This window comes from Cinclus cinclus, chromosome 18, assembly GCF_963662255.1.
Source record: "Cinclus cinclus chromosome 18, bCinCin1.1, whole genome shotgun sequence".
Lineage (NCBI taxonomy): Eukaryota > Metazoa > Chordata > Aves > Passeriformes > Cinclidae > Cinclus > Cinclus cinclus.
In genome coordinates this window covers 4,537,586-4,562,949 of record NC_085063.1, presented here as the reverse complement: position 1 = coordinate 4,562,949, position 25,364 = coordinate 4,537,586, and positions in this window count along the sequence as shown.

Here is a 25,364-nt window from a genome sequence, read left to right as displayed (position 1 = left end):
TCATGGGTTAATGGACAAGTGTCAGCATTCCACACTTCTGCAAAGGAGGTGGATCTGTGAGTCTGGAAAAGTTCAGCCCCTTGGAAGCCTGGTTGGAAACAGATCTCAGCGTTAAGAGAGGCAGAATGAGCAGAGATTCTCCTTGAAGCCAGGCAGTTTGGAGCCCTGTTTTGGGGAGCAATGCCTTCTGACTGTTGCCACACTCACAACCTAACAACCTGTTTAACCACAGAACTGTTAGCAACATCTTATTTCATCCCCACCTCACTAAGCACTGTTTTCCTTAAATTTACATTCTCCACTGCAATCATATCTCAAACATCTCTTGGGTTTTTCTGCAAATCATTTCCAGCCCAAAATGCTGACTCATAGGGGAACTGAGGTTAAAGAAACTTTATTTATGTCAGAGGAATTGATCCTTTGTAATTTAAAGCCTTCCTGCACCACTATTTATCTTCTTCCTCTTGCTTCACGCCTTTGTCCCACATCTGGGCCATGGCAGCTGTAGAGCCATGTATCTGTCAGAACAGTAAAGCTGCCTCATTGCTCATTTTTGGCCTCCTTGACCTTGCCCGCTCACCTTACTTTATTAGTACAGTTCTTCAAAACTTCTGAAAAAGCAAAATATCCCCCCTTGATGCCCTTCCCCATTTAATAGAGTAGCACTTCTAATGGTTCTTTCAAGCTGTAGCAGCCTCTCAACTCCCTCACCCCTGCCACCTTCTCCCCTCTTTCTTCTCCATCCCTTTTTTTTTTTTCTCCCAGGTGACACGGAGTCCACTTCTCCCTTGAGCTCTCAGCCTTGTAGCTTCATCTTTATGTCACTTTGGCATACAAATAGCCACCACCACGATAATCCCATCTGACTGTTTCCTTCACTTGGGGGCTGGGCGACTTCAAAGCTCCTTCTAACACATCTTCATCCCTGCAGGAGTGTGGCCAACAGGACTTGTTCTATCACCCTTTGTGCAGTGTCTCTTACCACGACTGAGGGTTTCTTGATTTTGTGCTGCTCTCTGTGGCTTCGAGGAACTTCTGCTCCTGGGATAGAAACCTTTGTGCCACCTCTCAGAGCAATCCCATCCCCTCAGACTCCAAGGGGAAATCAGCTAACAGCTGTTGGCTCTTTAGCACCATCCATTCACCCGCTTTGCTCAGGAATGGCATAAACGGGAAGGGGAGCAGAGAGCCCATTAAAGGGGGCAGCCTTGGGGCAGTACCTGTGTGTCAAAAAGCAACAAACCTGTCCCATGTGCTACGTGATGCGCTAAGCCAGCTACTCCAACAGCAGCCTGGAGACATTGCAGTGATAGCTGAGGAAACAAAAAATTAAAAAGCAAGTTTCTCTCTCATTTGTCTGTCCCTGGTACATGAAGGTGCCTTATAATGTTGGTTTGTAGCTTGCTGCTTTTTCTCCTGTTATTTGTAACTCACTCTTCTAGAAACTTCACAGTAATTGGCCTCAGTGGATTTCCCATCAATTTATCTTTTCCTGCACCTCAGCTCTCCTGGGGACTCAGCCTGTAGAGACACTGACAGAGGTGGCAGTGCCCTCCTGTCACATGTGTAGGGTACCCACAGCAGCTGTGCCCACATCCAGGTGAGGCTCATGCGGAGTGATGAGCAAGGATCATGAAAAGCCCTCTCACATCTGCCTTACTCTTGCTGCACCTTGGGCCTCAGACTTACCTCAGAAGGATTCTGAAGAATTCACAGAGAAATCTGTGATGCATTGCATGGAAAGAATGGAGTTTATCAGCTCTACATAACAACAACAAAAAAACAGTCCCTGTGGGAAAGAGACAAAAATTATATTGGATTAACAAGGCTGTTGGAGGGGAAAGAGTCATTCACAGGCAGGCTAAGAAAACCAATCATGTTACAACATAGTTTTGCTGTGTATTACTTGGAGTTAGTAGATTTATACTTGTTCTGATAAAAAAAAGGGACATTTAACTTAATAGAAGACAGCAAAAACTAGGGAAAAATCTGAATCCACTTGAAACACTACACACTATTATTACGAAGGGGAGAAATTCAGCTCGGTGGGGGGAATTCTGAGCCTTTTAGTTAGGATCCTGACTCCAGCAATCTGCCTGCCACCTGGAGAGAGCAGGGAAGGCTCAGCCCTCACAGGTGCCAAGCTCAGCCACGTGCAGGGAGCCCAGCCTGGGCTCAGCTCACAAAGTGCAGGATGGAGCTCTGCATTCAGTAAGGCTGATGGATCATTTACAGGGTGCTGGGAGATGGAATATGCAGTAATCACACCAGAGCACAGCAAAACAGAGACAAGACAGGTGTGAAAAATTGCAGACTGATTAGTAATTTGTCACAGGCTTGCAAGGGGTCTGCCAAAGTTGGAGGCAGTGGAACAACGTGCACTTCCTGTGTCTTCAAACCAACTCAGCCAACAAGTTTTCTGTTCCAATTTCAGGAAATAAATAGCAGCAATAATTGATGAACAGCTCTGAGATGTCTTCCCATGCCTTTTCAGACCCTGATTTTATCATCCTGGTAGGAGAAAATTTCTCCAACAAACAGTTTATTGATTGCCCATTACACATTTTCCCTCTGAAGTTCTCAGAATGCCATCCAGATGTCAGACACATGATAGCAAAGCAGAAATTCAGCCAGGGAACAAAGATATCCTTAGCTGCAGCACTGAATCTGACATTCAGGAATCCAGACCCCATGTTTACCCCTAGATCTTAATTAATCTTTGCTGTACCTCCCCATTCATAATGGAAAAGAAAACCCATTTCTAGTCCCAATCTTTCATGGCCTTTGATATTTATTATGAGCACATCTAAGCGATGACTGTGCTCATGGGGGGTTTGGAGAGTGCCTAACAGAAAAGAGCTCCAATTTTGGGAGTGCAGAATTTAGAATTGTAGAATAACCAGAGTTGGAAGGGAGCCACAAGGACCATGAAGTCCAAATCCTTCACAAATCCATGTGGTTTGGGGATTTTTTTCTTTTTTTTTTTTTACGATCAAGAAGTAACATCTTTTAACTCTTAAATACAGTGGATTATAATACTCTTATATTTAGAAATAAATAATGCTGGTTAGTAAATTTTCTTAAAGATGCAAGTGCCTTCTAAGTAAGTTTTCCTGATCAGATCTGTCAAGGCACCTCATGCCTGTCCCTCCTTGGAGCACAGGGAGGGCAATTCCTGACAAATTAAGCATTACCCCTGTAATCAGCAGGAGTAGGCTGAGATAATTGGGGTTGTTCAGCCTGGAAAAGAGAAGGCTTTGAGGTGACCTAATTGCAGCCCCTCAATCCCTGAAGGGAGCCTACAGGAAAGATGGAGAGGTTTTTCGCAAGGACATGTCAGGACAGGGGCAGTGGATTTAAATTGACAGAGGATGGGGTTAGACTGGATGTTAGGAGGAAGTTCCTTCCTGTGAGGATGTTGAAGCTCTGGCATAGGTTTTCCAGAGAAGCTGTGGCCACCCCTGGAGGTTTTAGCTGGACTTGGAGCAACCTGGTCTAGTAGAAGATGTCCCTGCCCATGGCAGGTGTTGGAACAAGATGATGTTTAAGGTCCAAACCATTCCATGATTCTGTGAGTCATGGACAGACCCAAAAAGTTGACCCCCTGCTCATCTCAACCTGCACCCAGCGCCCTAAAGACCGGGTCACTCTCTCACCCAAGGCAGCACCTCAGTACACCTGTTCTTTGAAAAGAACATACACGAAAAACTTAATGGGAAACATCTCATTTTCTCTACACAAAGGAGAAAGACAGCCCAGAACACACAGCTTCCTACAGGACCCGCAGCTGCTTTGGTGTGCAAAGGCCGACGTGCATTACAAATGGTGCCTAATTAACTGCTTAAGGAGAGATTAGCTGCCATATGTTGCAGGAGTGATGGGTGTGCTTCCAGTGTGGAATTAATCAATTACAAATACACCATCTCAGAAATACCCTGCCAGAAAAATGGGTTGCCTGTCCCTGGGAAGCACAGGGGTGGGAGCTGGGGGTGGTGTTGGTGTCCCTGTGCTCACCTGGCTGGGACAAGGTGAGCAGGGCAGGGCCGCAGGAACACTCCAGCCACAGCCACAGCTTCTCTGGGCAGCCTGTGTCAGGCCTCACCACCCTCACAGGGAAGAATTTTGTCCTAATATCTGATCTAAACCTGTGACAGGTGCCTCTGCCTCACTTTGAAGAAGCCACGTGGGTTTGGGTGGCCACAACATAGAAAAATGGTCTGCTCCACCATTGTAAATATCATTTACCCTGTGGACAAAGCAGTAACTGAAGGAATAAGTCAAGATAGCACCAAATGAAGCCTTTGTGTGACACTACACATCTAACAGGCCAAGATGGAGAGAGCAGGGTCTCAGAATTTGGGATGAACGATCTATTTCTTTACTCAAGCTAGGTGCCTTTCATAAAGAAATTCAATATGAACTTTGAGAATGGTAGGGGATAGGGGAAGACATCCAGATCTTCAGCCTCAAAGTTGTGGGTGCCCGTGGAAAAATTGTTTATGACCTCCTGGTCATCCCCTGGCCAGGCACCTTCCCACTCCCTCAGCTCACCCTGCAGCCTTTTGCTACCTACAGCTCACCGAGGAAAAATAATTGTGTTGTTCAGCTCAGAAAGCTCAATGGACTTGTCAAGGGTTTAACAGGGCTGTGGGTTCACCAGAAGGAGAAATAAGATGGGGAAGGATCACACCTTTGAGCAGAACAGGGCTCACAGAGCAGCAGCTCAGCTGCCTTTCTCAGCAGCGCTTTACCCCACATGCATTAATCAGGAGAAATCATTTAATCCTTCTCACCTCTTTTTCTGCAAAATGGGTTATTGATATATCCCAGCTTTGCTTGGCTTTGCATGGATAAATCCATAACCAGCATTTTACTACCACAGCTGTGGGACTCTGTGAATGGGTGGGTGCAAGGAAGAGACACCAAATATGATTCCTGCCTATCCCCCACCTTCTGAAATCACAGACTTCAAAGGCCTGAAGCCAAGTCCTTGAAAAGCACTGAAAGGCTCCACTGGGGTGCAGATTAGCCTGTTAAAGTCTGAGCTCCACAATTTCCCCAGAGATTTCCCCTCTCCTGCCAAGACTGACAGGCCTGAAAGCAAGTAGGGCACTGCCCCAAATGTTGGAGCAGCAGATTATACTGAAGGCTTCACCCCCCTGAAAACGCTATTGAAATGAAGAGTAGATGACACAGCAGCCACTGTGAGCCTCAAAAAGGTCGAGTGGTCCTGTGCTTTCTTAGGAGAAATTTTTGCAGAGCTTCAGTGCTATCTGAAATGGAATAATCTCAAGAAGGCATCGAGAGCTCTCCCTCTGCTGTTTCCTGGACCTCAGTAGGAGATGGAAACCAGGGAGATTTGTTAGATCTTGCACAGAGGCAAAATAAATAATTCTGCTTTTTCAGACTCTTTTCAAATTCTGTCACCATGGGTTTAAATACTTGCCTCACACTCAGCCTCAACCTCTACTAAACAAACAAAAGTGATATAGCAAGTATTCCATATAAACACTCGTTTGCCTCCTAGTGCCATTTAGCACCTGTAAAATAAGAAGGAGCTACCAACAACAACAACTCTGAATGATGCAAAAAGATAAGATACTCTCAGATGAAGCACCTGATACTGAAAATGAGAGGTGAGCCACTGAGATCGGGGGCTTTGGTTTGACTCCAAGTCTGACCTCCAGGAGCCTAAGGTGCTAGGAGCTGAGAATTGCTGGACTTTTTGAAAAATCCACTTTAGTGCAGGAAATGCTAAAGCAACTTTTAAACCACAGCCGGAAGGAACCTAAATATTGCATTAGAATGGGCCATTGCACTTTGCAACATCACCAAAGGAAGGGGAAGTCATCCAGAGCACGGATAGGAAAACTGAAGGGAAGTGAAGGGAAAATAGGGAAGAAAAAGATACGGAAAAAAAAAAGAAAGCCAAGAGCCTCCCTGCAGCAACAGGCTCAGCACATCCTACACACACAGAATGACCCTTTAACAGAAAGTGATGGGATTTGACTTTAAATTCAGGCCTTAAAACCCCTTTGTTGTGTCCAGAGGCCGAGCTGTGTGGAGCAGGTTGGGAGCCAGCCCTACACTGCAGTGTCACCTCCCAGTGCTGCCTGTTTGGCACCCTGGCATCATGTCGTGGATTTAAATAGAAGCACTGATAAACTGAACCCCTCCATTAATACAGAACCCTCAAATGCGTTCAAAATTATTGAAGCCAGGCATAAGATTGCTTCCAGAAAGCAGGCAAAAAAATAAAAGGTATCAAAAAACCATCAAGAGCCCACAAAACTCACCACTTTCTACTCAAGTGCAATTCCCTGGAGAAGCTGCACCCATGCCAGGCTGGGCCATGTACAACACTGCAAGGAGAAGAACAAACACAGGTCTTAGAAGGTAAGGCTTTTCTGACTTCTTTATTACCATTCCACGAATCATTCTGGGACATTCATTCCTTTTGTGTTCAAGGTTCATGGCAGATTCAGAAAGAAAATGCAGTACAGTCTCCTCCCTCTCTATTTGTCTCCCTTGCCCCATTCTTTTTGAGGAAATTGGTAAAGGCTCTCTCTTAGGAGTCTAAAAGGAAGGTATTAAATACAGACACATAAGAAATCATCACTTATATGCAGCATTTTTACAAAATCCAGTAATTTATAGAAAAGCAAAGTTCTTCAAAATGACCTTTTAGGTACTAGATGATTTTTTGAAGTGGGAAAAAGAGGAAAAAAAAAACAAAAAAAAAAAAAAACAAACAAGAGGACTTTCTCATGATAGTAAGAAGTGCACTTAGTAAGAGAAAGCTGTTGAAAACACTTAAACTGTGTTTTAGGTCTTTCTGCTGTTGCTCATCACCATGGTATCAGAACATCAGAAATGTAAAGCAGATTAACAAAATCTGAGTCTCTGTGGGGCTCCTGGTTCTTTGTCATTTTTTGTGTACCCAGAATCCCATGGGAAGTGAGTCCATGTGTGTTGATTTCCAGAGACTGAAAGCAAATTCCATTTTCCTGCAGTGTTGCCTAAGGGGATGGAGCTGCAGCAAATTCCTGAGTCACAGAATTTGGCCTTGTCCATCTTCTTCTGGAAGTTTATTCCATAATCAGGCCCTTTTCTGGACAGGAAACCTATACTTCAGAATTTGCAACTGGTATTTTGGATTCTCAGGGGCCTAGATACGTGTCTTGAGGTACACAGACGTGTGCCATGCTTCAAACATATCTTTTCTAGGTCTGAACAGGTTAATTTTCTCACTAGTAATTTTGTGAAATTACTCAAATGGATGTGAATTCCTGCACGTAGCTTTTTTATGGCTTTTTCTTCCACCAGAATAAAACCCCAGTGCCTGTCACAATGCTGCCTCTCTCCTGACACAACAGCCAGGGCCATCACTGTCACAAGTTCTGTGATGGAGTTGTTATTACAGAGAACATTACGTCTCAAATGATGGGATTTGGTGGTCAGCTGGTTGTTCTGTGCAAAATTATGTTTGAACAGAGCTAGCAATGAAACATTTAGAACCATCACATAAAATATAAAAGGATGGAAGAACAAAATAATGACAGGGACAAAAAAGAAAAAAAATGCTTGGGGACATTCTCTAGCACAGTTTGTACCATCACACAGGAGTTATTATTTTTCCTACAGATCACGGTTAGGAGGACTCTCAAAGTCTGAGAGCTCCATTTGACTGTGGCCAGCCTCTAGGTTACATAATTTGGGGTCCCAGAGGTGGGGTCTGTCCTTCTGATGGCACTGAATATCCGTGGCAATAACCATAGGAGGCTTTGTAGGCAGAGCTCTAGTCCTTAGTTACATAATCTGCTCTGGCTGCACAGTCCTGGAAACCAAAGTTATGTAAATAAATTATCCCAGTGGCTGCAGGAGTGACACAATTGTCTGTGTGCTCTGAATGCAAATGTGCTGCTCTGAGGAGTCAAAGCAGCTCAACACCTGCCCAGCACATCTGCCCTGATGGGAACACCTCTGCCTGCTCCTCTTCCCAACCCTTCTGCTGCCTGACATCTGCAGTTCCAAGGGACTCACTCAGCTAAATGGCTGGCTCAATCTTCCACCCCGAAATCTGGGAGAATTAAATCAGACAGTCTGATGTGCAGTAATTCCCATGCTCTCCTTTGGCACCCAGTCCCACCAGAGCAGGCAAGGGAGGACACCAGCTCTGAGGGGCTCCTGTGAGTGTTGCCTTGTGGAAAGGTTAGGAATGGCTCCAGGGAACAAGGGAACAATCAACTATTTTAGTTAATGCATCCAGTGAAACTATTATCAAAGCCAGATTTCAAAATTCCTTCTCAGGGTGCAGGGGAAGTTATCATTAGAAGAGTTTAGCCTAAGGTTTTTACCTTTTTTTGGGCACTACATGTTAAGTGTAGTGTCTATTCAAAATAATTACAGAGTCAGGATAATTCATTTGGAATCACTACAAAATAAGGGTGAGGAGAAAGAAGTTTAAAACATTTAAAAAGGAATGAAGTCAATGCCTTGAAGATAAATGTAACTGAAAAGAGTGAAAGGCAAAATCATTACTCAAAGAAGAAAAGTGAAATTACTCCTGCTTTGATGCATATAGAAAAGCATCTTGATAACTACAAGGCAAATCTGAAGAATGTGTTATCAAAAAAGAAGGGGGTCCCTGTTTTTTTCTGTTGCACTCTCAAATCTTGAATAGTAGTGATTTGATTGAGTTGGCCTCAGATGAGACCAACTAGACCAGAAAAACACAGGATGTGTTGTACATCTGTTGTACAACACAGGACGTGATGGATGGACCAGTGGAGGGGTCGGCTCTGGAAGAGCTCCCTGAAGGCAGAGCCAGGCAGCTCCACACAACCTCTCTGGGCACCTCAGGGAACTCACAGGGATCCAAGGTCTCAGGAGTAGAGACATTTTTTGTACCTCCCCTCCCCTCCCCTCCCCTCCCCTCCCCTCCCCTCCCCTCCAGTCCTGTCCTCTCCTCTCCTCTCCTCTCCTCTCCTCTCCTCTCCTCTCCTCTCCTCTCCTCTCCTCTCCTCTCCTCTCCTCTCCTCTCCTCTCCTCTCCTCTCCTCTCCTCGATTTATCACAGCTGCTTCCCCACCCAGCATTCTTGGCCCTTTCCATGCAGATAAAAGCCATTTTAAGGCCCCATCTCAGTGCAGGAGGTTGGGATGAGGTGTCCGTGCATCTGCAGCACTGATCCTTCACTCACCTGTCCTGTGACACACCTGAGGACACTCTGGATGCTTTATCAGGCCATGGTTTGTCCAGCTGGAAGCTGGGCAGCAAAAGGTGCCCTGAGTGCCCTTGCAGCTGCTCCCAGGTGAGGATGGTGATGACAGCACACAGGAGATTTCCTGATTATTAAAAAGCCAAGAGGTGCTCTCACATATTTCCACCTGCCTGGCTGACACAAAGCTGCTGAAGGGCTGCAGGATCTGGGCAGAGCTGGCAGCAGCAGGAGGCAGAGCCATGTGCAGCTCCTGTGGCAGCTCTCACCTCCCATGGAGCTCCTGTGCCAGTTCCAGCTCTCCACGCTCCGTCGAGGAAATCTGGGCAGGAGCAAGGGAACGTTCATTCATTTGCACGGCCTTGCTTTGGGCTTGGCTGGTATGCTGTGTAACAAGTTTCAGGTTTGTGTTAAACTACAAATAGCATAAAATCTATTTACACACACACACACTCATCTATACACATATATAAGTAGCGGGTTTAAGTTATATATGTTCCATACACATATCTAGGACATAGAGCTATATAGAGGACATAAAAATATATCCTGACACAAGGCAGTATTTACACAGCTTGGAAGTAAGCAAACAGCCTGAATTGCCCCAAAGTGAAGGTGCAAAAGGCAAGATCAAAGTGATATTTAATCCAAATGCCCAGGAATCTCGGAGGCTGCTGGAGCACCCAGTGCTGAGCTGTTCCTGACCCATCACCTGGGCAAGTGAGCAGCTTCCCACAAGGACACAATGACCAAAGAAAATTGCTTTCCAGTGAGGACCACCAAACCAGGGAAGGGAGAAGCACCAGAAAGTGATTTCAGCCCTTAAGTTGTTTCAAATTGGGTGGAACATGCTAGGGAAGATGAGGGAATGCACATTGATTTGCACAGCTCTGCTTTGGGCTTGGCTGGGGCAGGGACAGAGCTCACACTAAGTCCCTGAGTATGATCATTGCTGTGTTTGAGCCAGACTCCAGTCTGTGCACAAAGACAGCGCCTTCCTTCTCTGCCTCATCTTTCCGGGCTTATGCCACGATGCAGCAGCCAGCCTCCAGCTGGTCCAGCAGCGTGTGCTGCTCCTCAGATTGTACAAAGGGATTTGGGCTAAAAGGAAAATGGCAGAAAGCCGCACAGCTAAAGAAAGAACAAATTCCTGTGACGGCAGCAAGCGGCACGGGGCCAGCTGCACGCAGGGCCGGGATCCAGGAGTGCCACTCTCCATCTGGGATTTGGCATCCCCAGGCAGCTGAGGATGGGGCTGTGCCATGTGGCAGGAGGGCTCGTCCCCTCCCTGTGGCCACTGCGGTCCCGTGCCAAGTGCTTTGTACCTTGCCTGCCTGCGTGGGGTTGATTTTTTTTTTTTTTTTTTTCCTTTGAAACGTTTTGCTCAAAAGCTGAAGGGGCAGGAGGCACTGAAACACTGCCCAGAGAGACCTCACTGCTTGGACCACGGTGCATTTTATAATATATTTGGGATTGCTCTTCAGTCCCAATAAATTTGAGATTGGAGGAAATCCAAATGAAGGGGTCTAGGGTTGTCTTCCTACCTCTTTCCTCGCAAAAGCAATTTCCTTTATTGGCATCCTCCAAGCAAAAGTAATCTTTCAGAGGGAGGTTTGGCAAAAACATGGAAGGGTTTTATAGTGACAGGGCCAAAGGTTGATAAAACCCCATTGAAGCCGTTGCAGTCCAAGGTAATAGGCAGCTCTAGACTTTCAGGAGAGTTAATAGAAGGAAAAAAGTCTGGATTTTCAGTAAAAGGAAAAACAGAAAACTGATTTTTACCAGTATTTTTCCTGTCCAATGCACACACATCAACCACCAAACACCAGTGCTTTGAATGGGAGACTTGATTTCAGAAATAGGCATTTCAGATTGTCTGCAGTGCTATAAAGCGATGAATTGTGCTGAAAAATCATTCTTATTTGCTCATATAATGGAGTTCCCATCATTATTATCTGGATATAGAGTCTGTTTAAATGACAGCCCCATGGAATGTTCTTCCCAAGATCCCTTTTGTATTCAGGACAGAGTCAGACCATTGGGGGACAAAAGAAAACCAAGTTTGTGCAGAGCCTTAACATTGCTAAGCAAGCAGAGTAAATTAATATCAGGAGAAAATGAATGACAGCCCTACACAAGGCTCAGCAGAATTCTTCTTGTGAGGGTGTGGGACCTCATATTCCCTGGCAGAATCAGTTCTTCCCCTGATCATCTGTGCTGGAAGTCAGGCTGAGCTGTCATCCAGAAAGTTTTAAAGCCAACAAATGCCCCCATCTCCAACTGTTTTGGAAATGCATTCAGCACAGACAGGCAATAGCAGAAGGATTACATTTTGGGGGGAATAAGTGCTGTGGGGATCACAAAGCTGGGACAGTAGCTGAACACCACTTGGCAACTGCATCTTGTGGTGGGAGCCAAAATACTCATTCCTTCTGGACAAAGGGAAATGGCTGCGTTTGTAAAATGCTGTTGTTTATGTTCTTTAAAACTAAAAATACATAATTTTCTGCTTTGGTCATAGTTTAATCAGTATATTGAGCTGGAAAAGAAGAAAACTGAAGCTGGCAAATCTTGGCTTGGAGGCAGCAGTTTTGGTTTTTTTAACAATGCTCAGTAGTTAATTTTTAATAGCTTTCCTGCTGCTGAGTCCTGTGACAACTGCAGCCATTGGCATCTTCTTCCCTTTGCTGAGCTCAAGGATTCCCTTTCAAGAGCAGAGGTACAAGGTCACCCCTTGTGACACTGATGGGTTTGCTGACACCCACAGAGCATCACTGGTGACCCAGCATCAGGGGTGGACTGAGAAACTGGAACCCCAGAGTGGCCTCCTTGTCACCTCCTGCCTAATTAGACATTGCACATATATGCTTTAAATCATCCACAGACGGATAAATATCCGTGCTCCTCTTTGGTGTCTCCCTGGAGCAGCTGCCTGCAGGGGTGCCCCAGCTTTGCAGCATCACTGTGAGCTCTCACACAGAACCTCTGGCCAGGGGAGCCCAGTACTGGCCCTTGGTCCTTTCCCTGTGGGTTGGGGCCCCTTTTTGGAGAAGCAGGTCTATGGGAACAGCTTTGTTTGCTACCCTGAATGACAGTCAGGACAGTCTTTACAACGCAGCTGATACAACATGTATGGCCCATGTTTTTAAAGAAATGGCTCAGAGTCCCTTCACACTTTTCCTCTGACTCCATCCATTTTACAGCATTTCCAGGTCCTGCCCTGCTCTCTCCACCTTCATATATCCCAGCATTTTGCTTTGAAAACACAACCACCGAATAATTCACTTGACCTTATACACACAGTATTTTTCCTATTCCTTTCAAGCGGTTTTTGTAACATCAAAACAGAAAATTCCAACTCATAAATTTCTAAAGAAGCATGGCTATACCTGAGTTTCAGATTAAATTATTACCTTTGCAATCAAAACATGCATGAGTACATTCCTTTTTCTTACCTGCAGCATTACTATAACAATAGCCAGAGCACGGCACAGATTTTAGAGGCAGAACATCAAACACAACCCAGAGCTTTGCAATTAGTCTGTCTCAGGGAGGACAGGGAAGGAGGAAATGAGGCAAATGGAGACTGGTGTTTGCTGGGAGGTGATTTGCTGAGTGACACCCAACACGTCCTTACAAGGTAGCAATATTTGCTTTGTTTGTGTTTTAGACATGAATTGTAAAATGTGTTGATGTTCTCTGGGTGGAAATCAGACTCCAAAGTTTTTAAGTGTGTTAGACTACAACATGGTTGTGGAGGCAAAGGAAACAAATCCTTTGTCCTGAAGGGTGGCAGAGCCAGTGCCTGTTGTCACCTGCGTGTACCAACCCAAACAAGCCACTTATTAAAAAAAATCCAATTACTTCCCTCTTATTGCACATTTTTATCATCAAGATAAAGGTAAAAGTTAGTTGAGGTACAGATTTTAGGTTAATCCCTCTCAGAAGGAAGAATTCCATCAGAGAAGAGTTTATTTGGCTTTTTTCCCCTAATTTAAACAACGCTAACATCTGCAATATCCTGAGACTAAAATGTATTTGAGGTAAAATAGTGATGACATTTGAGGCAACCAGATTAATTAGATCAGACTGCTTGTGTTTGCTCAGATTCCTCACCTCTTTTCCAACCCTTGATTTTTTTTCTTGTTTGTAGCTGAAAACACACAACACAAATCATCCTTTCAAATTTGCTCCTACCTTGATTAAAAAAAAAAAAAAAGAAGAAGAAGGTGGGGGGGAATAGATGTTTTACAATTCTAATTCTGTAACTGCTGTGCATATGCCAGAAGTTTGTTCTGACTGTGTCAGCTTATGCAACAGCTTGGCCTTATCTGCACAGTGCAGAGATTTGAACAGGTTTAGGAGGGCTTTCAGAAATTTAAATTCTCTGTTTACCACCTGGTAGCTTCCTCTGCTGCTCAGCATGCACACAGTTCCCACCATGCTGATGTACAAACACGGCCCCCTACTAAAACACAGATATTCCTCCAGAAGGAGGGGTGTAAATTAAAGTCCCAGCTTTCAGCTTGAGGGAGATGCTTGGGACTGGGAATAGCAGAAGGGGAAAAGGACTCTAGACCTTTGTGATGTTCCACACTCAACTGAGATGTGAGACTGTAAGAAAAACTCACTCATTGTCACTTCACCAGCCACAGCCCTGGCACCCCTGGGTTAACCCATCCTGGGTTAACCTGATCCTGAACTAGTTAAATATATCTGGGAGTTTGAGCCCTGTTTTAATGCTTGTTTTTAACACTATAAAGATGTGCAGGACACTTCAGACTTGCATTTGTGCATTACATTGTAATTACAAGATACTGGCACACAGTGATTCAGCCTTGTGGGTAAGAGTGTGGATATTGCTAAGGGAAACACGTAGAATAAACAGCAACGTTTGTGAAGGTTTGCAAGAAAATTCCCAAGACATCTTGGCTTTTGTCATGATGAAGAAACCTCCCCCCCACACATACACCTTTTCCACCAGGTATCACTCCAGTGAGCATTCTGCCTGGATACCACCTTTCCAAGATAACACCCAGCTTGCTGGATAACCCCACAGGAAGCAGCATAAAAATATTTACATATATACACACAGCACATGTATATATACATATATACATATATATACACAAACAGAGCTTACAAGTTATACATAGATGTATATGGTATGCTGTGTAACAAGTTTCAGGTTTGTGTTAAACTACAAATAGCATAAAATCTATTTACACACACACACACTCATCTATACACATATATAAGTAGCGGGTTTAAGTTATATATGTTCCATACACATATCTAGGACATAGAGCTATAGAGGACATAAAAATATATCCTGACACAAGGCAGTATTTACACAGCTTGGAAGTAAGCAAACAGCCTGAATTGCCCCAAAGTGAAGGTGCAAAAGGCAAGATCAAAGTGATATTTAATCCAAATGCCCAAGAATCTCGGAGGCTGCTGGAGCACCCAGTGCTGAGCTGTTCCTGACCCATCACCTGGGCAAGTGAGCAGCTTCCCACAAGGACACAATGACCAAAGAAAATTGCTTTCCAGTGAGGACCACCAAACCAGGGAAGGGAGAAGCACCAGAAAGTGATTTCAGCCCTTAAGTTGTTTCAAATTGGGTGGAACATGTTAGGAAAACATTTCATTTCCAACTTTCCACTGCCTTTGCCAAAGAGGTTAAATCCATCTGTAATACCCTTTTTTTTCAGGTTGCCCCTCAGGTTCAAAGGGTGCAGCGTGTTCTTATCAACCCTTCAGAGCTGGCTTTGGGACTGATAACTTCTAAGCCTCTCCTTTTTTCATAAGTCTGTGAAAAGTGCAAGAAAATTGCAAATAATTACATCCTGAAGTGATGGAGTTATCTCCCTAAAAATCCAGTGCAATCCCAGGAATAAACGTTCCTGTCTGATCTCCTCATGGACTCTGCTTTCCAATGCTTGCCACTGCTGCTGCACTTTCACATGGGCACCACAGAAGGAAAATTACTTTAGAAGCAGCAGACAAAACAGAAAACATAGCAGCATCAAACAAAGGGCATTGTTTTCCAGATCCTGATGCAGACACAATTCTGACAATATTCAACATCCTTTCAGCCCCAAAATTGTTAAAAGCACAGGTTCTGACAGAGATCTGTTCTCTTCCAGCAAGCGAGTGTCTGCTTTTTATTTCTGCAGTGTAAGTCAGTCTTTTTAGCCTGGTCCTATGGTTTTCCAGCTGCAATTTGCACAAATTAAATCTCCAGACTTGCAAAGTTGATTCGTGTAATCAGCAGCAGCAGCAGCAGGAGTTTGTCAAAGAGAATTATTTGCATGTTTACAGCCCAAATTGAGTTTTGACTTAATACTTGTCCATGGCACAATGAAAGTTTTTGCAGCTGTTCTGTCCAAAAAAGGGATGGGAGGATGGGGGAAGGGGACAATTTGCCTTGGACCCTGCCCACGGTGGAGGGTGGGGGGTGGTGAGAGGCTGCAGCTTACCTGAGAGGTGTGGAGGGAGTTGATGTGGGCACAGCCCTCCTCCTTTCTTCTCATTTTCCATCCCTGAGCTTGGGCCAAGCCCCAGATTCACACTTCAGTCCTGACCCAATTTCAGGGTGATAGGAATTCTAGGGCTGGGGTTTTGGGGGTTTTTGGTTGTTTGTTTTTTGTTTTGGTTTTTGTTTGTTTGTTTGTTTGTTTGTTTTCTTTTTTTTAGACAGTGGAGCCTAAATTGAGTCACATTCAAACAAAAGGATCACATGCCAGTAACACAGCAATTAGTGAACACACATAGCAGGTCTCATTCTGATTCATTACAAAATACTTTCAGGCTCTAGATTTTGGTGTAAAATGTTACTAACCCAGAATAGTACCACTTGGCTCTTTTTTCAGCAACACAGGAGGAAGCAGCAGCTCTCAGTGCTGTGCAGAAGATGGGTTACAGGGTGTGTGGATGACTGGCATGACTGGAAGAAAGAAATCCCTCCCCAAACATCAAACCAACCTTTCTCCTGTACCACACAAAATTCTTCAGCAAAGTTTCTGTCTGCAGCACTGGAGGCAGTTCTACAACTGGTATGGAATAAGCAAAAAACAAATTCATAAAAAGTAACATAATTTCTGCACACATCTTCTGGGGGGAAAAAAAAAAAGAAAATAAAGAAAAAAAGCAATTTCCTTAGGATCTGGAGCAGCCACAAAGCAAACCAAGTTCTTATTTGGGATTTTAATATTAATTTTGACTCAGGCCACAGCTAATCCTTCACATCCCAAGTGACACAGGAGCCAGTATCACGTGTAGTGATGTTCTCCTATTGCAGGCTGAGCTGGGAGCTGGCTGCTTACAAGTGGTGAATGTGCACATTTAGCCATGTGGTGCAATTATAATTCAACTGCCTGTACACACAGGCACAGAGAACTGGAGTTGCTCATTACCTCCTTTGTCAGAGCCTATTTTTCTTTGCAAGATTGTTCCTATAGCACCAGAATAAACAATAATTTTGGATCTTTGCACATCCACAAGCATTTTCCCAGACAACTCATTCTTTCATTGTCAGCACTCTGGGCTGTGCAATCTCTGCTGATGGAGTTTTGTAATCGTGCTGGGTTTAGATGCTCAGCTTTTGGGAGGAGGTGACAGAATAATAGAATAGTTTGGGTTGGAAGTGAACTTTAAAAGCCACGTAATCCCTGCAAAAAGTGGGGTCCACTAGGCCAGGTTGGTCAGAAGACACAGGTGGGTGCACACACACACAGACTCACACAATCACTTCCCCACTTTGCTGATCAAACAGCTTCATCCCCAAGAGTGATGCACAGAACCGGGTTGTGTCCATCATGAATGGAGATTCTTTCTGTCTGTGCTCTTGGCATGTTCAGCTGGGGGGTTGGAAGTCCTACAAAGACTGTCTGGATGGAAAAAGTCTGAGCCAAGTTCAAATCCAGCTCATGACATGGAAGAAAAATCCATCCAGGTATTGCATTTGTGATATCCCATGCTCAGGCGCAGGACCAGGAAAGGACGTTTTAAACTCAGCATTTTGTGTACTACCAACACCACTTTCTCAACAACCAGTAGTAAATCCATAGTGAATCTGAGGGCTGAACTCAGTGTTTCCAATGTAACACACTCAGGAAATAACTGCTGGCTTCTCCCACCTTCTCAGCACACTCAGTCATGATACATAAGGGAAAGGATGCTCCCAGGAACACCTCTGGAAATTTCAAATAAAAGGATATTTAGTGCAAGCTATTCAGTCTCTTGATCCTACACAGACCAAGGCTCACATCCATCCTTCTAAGAAGATTATTGCTGGAAACTTCTGTGTTTATCCAACTCCAGGATCAGGTTCTGTATGTTTCACTGATTTTTCTATGCAAGCCAGGCTGTCTCTCACAGTTGTTTTAGAGACAACCATTTATATATGCAATGAAAAAGCTATTTCACCACGTTGCTGAAAATTCCATCAGGTTATAGTTTATCTTAACAGTCTATAATTTACAATGTACTAATAAAGGGGTACTAAATACTATATTGGTTTTGGCATAAAGGGTACATTATCAGTGTTTATAAACACATCAGTAAATGTTACAGATTTTTAAGTAACCCCATTGACCTGTAACATAAAAGCCCTGTAGCTACTGATTCACAAAACATATATAAGCACTTTATAGATAAACCTTTACAAGCCATTTATAAAAGCACTCTTAGTGAGAAATATGACACGCTCCCAAATAAACACAGAAATAACTCACAGGGAAACAAGGTCATTATGAGAAAAACTGAAAGTCTTTTTATTTGGTTCGGCTCCTGCAAATTAAAGTTCTATCATAGCATACAGAAGTAAAATTAACACAGACTAGAATTTTAAATTGATATAATTAAAGAAATAAACAATAATATAAATAAAGAGATTTTTCAATTGTTTTTTAAATATGTGGCTCAACAAAAGAAGAAGAGAACCTGAAATGGCCAGGACAGATAGATCAGAAGAATTTCCAAGCACAAACAAGAGGCATTAAATCTGTTCCTTCTGTCTTTATGCCATTTCATTTATGACACAGGTCACTTTCCTGCAGGTAGCTATAGATGAGGGAGCACCTCGCATCTCACTGCAGCCATCTCAAAATTAGTTGCCCAAATTGGTGTTTGTTCCTGAGTTAACTCAAACAGAGGAGCAAACCAGGCCTGTTCAAGGGACAATCCAACCCCTGTGCCTCGCTGCTTTATCCAAGACAGACTCACCCTCTGGAGACACCTTTTTCTCACCATCAAGGTCATTTTTTGTATTCCTTCTCTAGAGCTGAGCTACTTGGCGTCTCCTCCTGTGTAACAAGTGATAGGACAAGAGGAAATGGCCTCAAGGTTGTGCCAGGGGAGCTTTACATTGGAAATTAGGAAAAACTGCTCCAGGAAAAGGGTTGTCAAATCCTGTAACGGGCTGCCCAGAGCAGTGGTGGAGCCACCATCCCTGGAGGGATGTAAAAGTCATGAGGATGTGGCACTTGGGGACATGGGTTAGTGGTGGTCTTGGCGGTACTGGGGGAATGGTTGGTCTTGAGGGTCAAAAAGGTCTTTTCCAATCTAAACAATTTTGTGATTCTAACTATCATACAAGCAACCAAGTGCCAGTTTTGGAGTGTGCTGGAAAACAACAGCTGCATGCTCAGCTCGGTGTGGGAGCTGATATTTAAAGGTTCAGCTTGCGAGACAAAGATCTGCAGCTCAGGCAGAGCGTGTTTGTCAAACCTGACAGCCCTTGCAGCAGGAGCAGGATGGATCTTGGCTGCTGAGGGGATGGATGGAAAAGCAGCTGCTGACTGGAGGCAGAGACTGACCTGGATGAAATACCTGTGCATTCACACCTTGGCACACGTCAACCACAGCAGCAGGAACGGGGTGTGAAGCACTTTGAACCCCAGTGGGTTTCAGGCTTTTCCATCTGTCTTCCCCAGCAGCTTTATCCCATTGTTATCCTTGTGCTGGGCAGATGAGAGGACAGAAGGGTGAATTTGGGGCTGTTTCTCAGTGCTGGTGCTTCAGCAGATCTTTAAATGACCATCTGGAATGTGGCAGAGCTGTTTCTGCTGTTTACCTTCCCTAAATGCAACCTGTTGTTAGTATCAAGTGTCAGCAAAATATTTTGGATAAATCTGGATAAAGTGCCAAGCTGAACTGTAATTAATCACCATGAACACACAACTGTCTTTGTTACACAGTTGGGACTCTCAGTAAAACTTGCCCTCAATCTGACAGTTCAGTAAAGAGCTTTTTTTTTAGCATCAACTTCTTTTAACACTCTCCCTGCTATAACAATAGCTCTGAAGGGTGTTTCATACAGTCTGACCTCATCATAATGAACTTTTCAAACAAACAGTTGTATCTGAATGTTCAACACAATTAAGAGGGGAAATTTGCTTCATCAGGCCAACAAAAAAGCAAAACACCCATATCTGAGCCAAACACCCAGAACAGAAACAGCTATTTCTCATATCAATGGAGAGTTAAAATGAAGCATTTTCAAAAGAAAATAATGATGCAGAAAGGAATGGTAAATTATACTTCCAAGGTACATGTACAGTGCTTTAATCATGAATAATCCTGAGTTAGAAGGGATCCACAAGGATCATTGACTCCAACTCCTCTAACAAAAAACAGGAGCTATGTATTCTTGTTAATAAGACTTATTTTAATTTTTATTTCTTTTGCAGTAAGGCTAATGGACAATGCCTAAAAGAGCAGTTCTTACCACAGCTGGGATGTATGTGCTAGACTCTCCTGTTTTGATGCCCTAAGCTGTGAATCTCGATGCACTCCTTCTTGTGTTCTTGGAATAAAGTGGTCCTCAGAGCAGGGCAGCATCACCTGCTCCCTTTCCTACAATCTACTGCTTTGCACTGCTTGACGGGGCCAAGCACTGCCTTGGGTATCTGTTGATGAACACGTGTGGAAGACCAGAAGATGGGAAATGTGTGCTAGGAAACGTGTGAAAACACTGACTGCTAACACCCATATCCACTGCTCGGGTCTGGCAGGAAACACCTGTGCAAAATCCCTTCCGTGACTGTGTCCCTTGGTTTGTTCAGTCTGCAGAGGAGGAGATGAGGGGAGAGCTCACTGGGGACTTCAACATCCTCACAAGGAGCAGTGGAGGGACAGCTCCAAGCTCTTTAGTCTTGTCACCAGCAGCAGGACTCAAGGAAATGGCACGGAACTGTTTGGGAGAGGGTCAGGCTGGAGATGAGGGAAAGGTTCTGCCCTCAGCCAGAGGGTGCTGGGCACTGCCCAGGCTCCCCAGGGAACGGGCACGGCCCCGAGGCTGCCAGAGCTCCAGGAGTTTGGACAGCAGTGCCAGGGATGCTCAGGGTGGGGTTCTTGGGGTGTCTGTGCAGGGCCAAGAGCTGGGCTGGCTGATCCTGTGGGGCTCTCCCAGCTCAGGATATTCCATGATTCTAGATTTCCATGGCTCTGTGTCATGGTTTAGCCCCAGCAACAACCAAGCCCCACATGGCCACTCAATCCCCCTCCAGCTGGATCAGGGAGGGAGTGGGAAGGTTAAAAGCCAGAAAGCTTGTGGGTTGGGATAAATACAGGGAAATCAAAAGCTGTGCAAACAAGAAGAAAGCAAAACATGGAGCTCATTCCTCACTTCCCATGGCTGGGCAGGTGCAGCCATCCTCAGGACAGCAGGGCCCTGTCACACTAATTGGTTACTTGGGAAGAAAACCACCATCACCCCAAACAATCCCCTTTTCTTTCTTCCTCCCCCACTTCATGCATGATGTCACACGGTCTGGGACTTGTTTTTGGTCAGTTTGGGTCACCTGTCCTGGCTGTGCTTCCCCATCATGGCTGTAGGAGGAAAGACCTTGTTTCTGTGCAATCCCTGCTCAGCAGTAACAAAAATATCTGTATTATCAACCCCGTGTTCAGCACAAATCTAAACTCCAGCCCCAAACCAGCCACTGGGGAGGGAATTAACTCTACCCCAGCTGAACCAGCACAGTCCATCTATAGAAACCACCAGAAAAAATCTCAGGAACTTATCAGCAATTGTCATTCAGCATTGAGTACCAAGGAAACAATACAGTAATACCTGCTAGAGAGAAAAAGTTGCAAAAATATGCTTTGCTCTAACCCATGCTGCTAAGACTGTAATTTTCAAAACTACTTAGCTCACATCCACAAGCTTTCTGAGAGGACTGACACAAAATCTGCAGCTAGGCTGGAGTGCCTGCTGAATTCTCTTTGCTGCTCTTCATCTCCTGAATGACAACCATGATGCAAAGCCCATCACTGTGACAAGCTGCTGGTCTTATTTTATGCAATCACCCCATCATTTCCAGCAGTGCTGCTCACAATGCCCTGCCTCTCTAAGTGCAAAGAAAAGGCACAAGTACAAGAGTCTCTTAGTAAAACATTAATCTCAGATCACAGATTTATTTTATGGATTTGCAACACAGCCCATATTACAAACATTGTCTGGGAACATTTACAAGAATAAATAAGATGGACTCGCAGTTGTAAAAAAAAGATTACACTTCACTGTAATGTACAGTCAAAAAATATATCTGATATTCATTGACTTGACATTATTTACCTTCCTTCTTTTAAGCTAGAAAGAAAAGACACTGAATGCACAGTGTTGAGATTTTTGTATTTATATTTTTTTCCTTTTTTTTTTTTTTCATACGTGCTTTATCTATCAAACATCCAAACTGTACAAGTGAGTTTCACCAGTAATCCATAAAGGCCGAGGGGGAGGAGAGGGGGTGGCATTGCATCAGCAGAGACTCTCATGCAGCACTCCTCCCTGCCCAAAAACACATCCAGGGAGCTGCACAGGCACACTGCTCAGCCAGAGGCAGCCACAGCACCGCCCTGTGAAGTGGTGACAAGCCTGGCAAGAAGTGATGCTGCCACATTTTGATTCCCACAGGGTCGGTGAGGGGAGGGAGGAGATTAAATCAGCGTGGGAGTGAATTTTGTCACTGCGGTTAGTCGGGATGGGTTAAGGGATGTGTTAAGGATGCAGCTCAAACTTTTGGCATGGAAGTACAGTGTTGAAATGCTGGCAATGTAAGAAAGGGCTGGAGGGGCAATGAGGGGGCAGTTCCAGTTCTGCTGCAGGCACAGGGATGTCCAGCACACCAAGTTTGGTTTGACTGTCAGCAATGTGAAAAACTGACCAGTGTTTGGCCCGGGGAGTCTCAGGGTACCTTCAAATCACCTCAATTCAAGCTTGTGAAGTGCTGGCCCCACTTCCTCTTCCATCCCCCAAAATACACTCCTTTCCATTATTTCACAAAAAGATTTCCTGGAGGTCCTCACTGAAAGATGATGTACTCACACGAGGAAATCCATCTCCACACACTTGAGGTGTCTCACAAGGTGTCCCAAAGAGTGGCATTCAGGGTAACAGATCTCCACTGAAAAACTCCTTCTGTGACAATTGCCTCCACTAAAGGAACTGCTACACTCTTGGGTACCTATATATGAAATATCAGGATTGGTCCCTAAGGGACATCAACAGCATCTTCACCCTGTACCTCCAGAGTGGCACGGACTGGCTCATGTTTGTACTGCTCAGAAACAGCTCATTGAATTGAATTCCAAGAAAAAAACATTTTAGCTCCTTCTTCTCCCTTTTCATCCCCCCCTTTTCTTTTTCTTTTTCCTATCAGGAAACACGATGGGAACACCATCATCTGGCATTCAGTCTGCTGCATTAGTTTGTCTTTTAAGGCTCAGGTTGAAAACAGAATAGTGGTGGAAAATCTGCTGCATGAACTGGGATGGGGATGGAAAGACTAATTTAGATCCCTCATGTTTTTACAAACTGGAAAAGCTGCCAGTTTTTCACATTCTGCTAGTCCAACATTAAACTGCAGGATATTCTGAGCATAGTTTATTTTTTTTTCACAAGGGAAACTTTTAAAATATTTTAACACAGCTAGTAAAGGCTATAGACTAGAGGTCACTGGAAGTCAGCAAATTTTTGTTTGTTTTTTTTTCTTTTCATCGCATTCCATACCACCAGGATTTGGTCTTGGTATATGAAAATGTATGATTCTGCTTGACAGTTTGAGCAAATTGTACATTCTTCAAATATGCATATGAGGGAGATGATTGATACCTTTTCCAAGTCAATGAACAGATAACACATGATGGATTTTCCTTGTGGTCCTTGCCAAAATGGCAGAAATTGGGCTTTGCTCGCTATGCTGTTGGCTCACCCTCGAGCAAAAAGAGCTGTAGGTATTTTTGGGAACAGGGAAAGAAAGAGCACTTGCATTGAAGTTGTAGATTATATACGTATGGCTATAGAAGACTGCAATCTAAATAAGCAGGAGCACAGGAGGGTTAACAGAATCCTCACTACTCACATCTGTCTCTGACTTAGCTGGCTCCTCCTGTTCCTCTGTCTGGGCAGGGCAGCTGCAATGCTTTGTTCTGCCCTCACTCAGCAGGAATATGGAATTTTTAACCCAGTGGCTGTGGTTATGCTGAATAAATGTTGCCACTTTTGCCACACGGCCCCCTTTATTTTCCTTTAAAAATGGGGTTGACTGTCTTTTGTACACTTAAGACAAATTAAAGATTCTCAAATGAAAATGCAGCAGTTTCACACCAAAGTCTTAAGATGCGCATTGCACTGGCTGGAGTGATCACAAAAATTAACTGTGCTGCCAACATCATGGAGTTGGTTGTTCACATTTATTACAGGGCAATGAAGTTTTCCAAGGGGAACTTTTCCACTGCATTGCACATCAAGGACCATTCCAGGACTGTGCACTGCTCTGGGATGACTTTACTAAAAATTCTGCAAGTGTGACAGATAGAAGCACCTTGTATTTGAAGTTCTCTCTCTCAAACAAATCTTTTATCTTTGTCCCTCAGGATTTATTCCCTCTATCACACTCTGAGTGCTCCATCTCCACAGCACAGAATGTGACATTACCTGTTTTTTATGATCTTGGCAGGAACTCAGGAGAGTAAGAGAGAGATGAGAGCAGCTGTGCAAGAGGGAGAGAGAGAGCAAGGTGCAAATGTCCTACCTGTTTTGGGATCCATTTCATCTCCCTTCTCCTCCAATGTTTGGTTTCTCCCAAAGGAGATTTCTCCTCCTTTCCTTCTCTTCCAGATGGAACCTCTTCAGGAGTTTAACTGTGTCCTGAACCACCTGCTGCAGGAGCCTCTCTCCTTCCTCTCTCTCTACCACACACCAAGAGCAGTGGCCAGCAATCCCTTGCTTGAGATTCCCAAGGGAAATCCCACAAATTACTGATAAAGGGCCTGTGAAAAGCAAATGGAAAAGCCAGTGTAGCATCCACAGGCTTAATTCTACTACTGTGGGGTCTCTGTGGCCACTGGACTTTCTTTTTCCCAGGGAGTTTACAGCTCCAGAATAAAAGGCTAGAAACTATTGATAGTCAGTGGAATTCATTGCTGCAATTACATCCATTAATAATTTAAGATGTTGGTTACCCCCTATATGAGATAGTGACCCCAAACCACCTGTTTCTAGTTCCTTGTATTTCAGACCAAACTTTGCACCAACTCTGTGCTATCACTAACACTTCCCCCTCACCTCTGAAGGATGTCTCCATGGGAATAAGTTCATCTTCATTATGTCCATTCAAATATCATCAACATGATATTTTTTCCAGCCTAAAATTCAATCACTGAGGAATTCACCTTTATTTACTGCACATTATCACTTTTCATTCACAGCAGGGAATGCTTAGGCTGAAAAGCTCACTATTAATCCTTCTAGGAGTGAGAAAACCTCCTTTATCTCATCTCATAGTTTCTTTCTTTCCCCATGAAAACAAACCCATCACCCATAATCTTGCTTCAAACACATTACCTGCTTCACTATGGGCTGTTCGCTAGGGTTTAAACAACCCCAAGGTAATAAAGTGATTTAAAATGAGCTTTTCCACACAATTCCCTTCATCATTAATTTACACTTGGCATATATGCACTGTGCAGGGACTAACAGCATGAAGATCTCTGAGCCAACACAGACTGGAGTTGGGTCAGTCCCCTGCAAGCACCGTAACTGCAGGAATTTACAGCAGTTGAGCAACACAGTCTTCAGTGTCTGCTGAGCATCTTCCATATGGGTTTTGGGCTGGACATTAGCAAGTTCAGACACA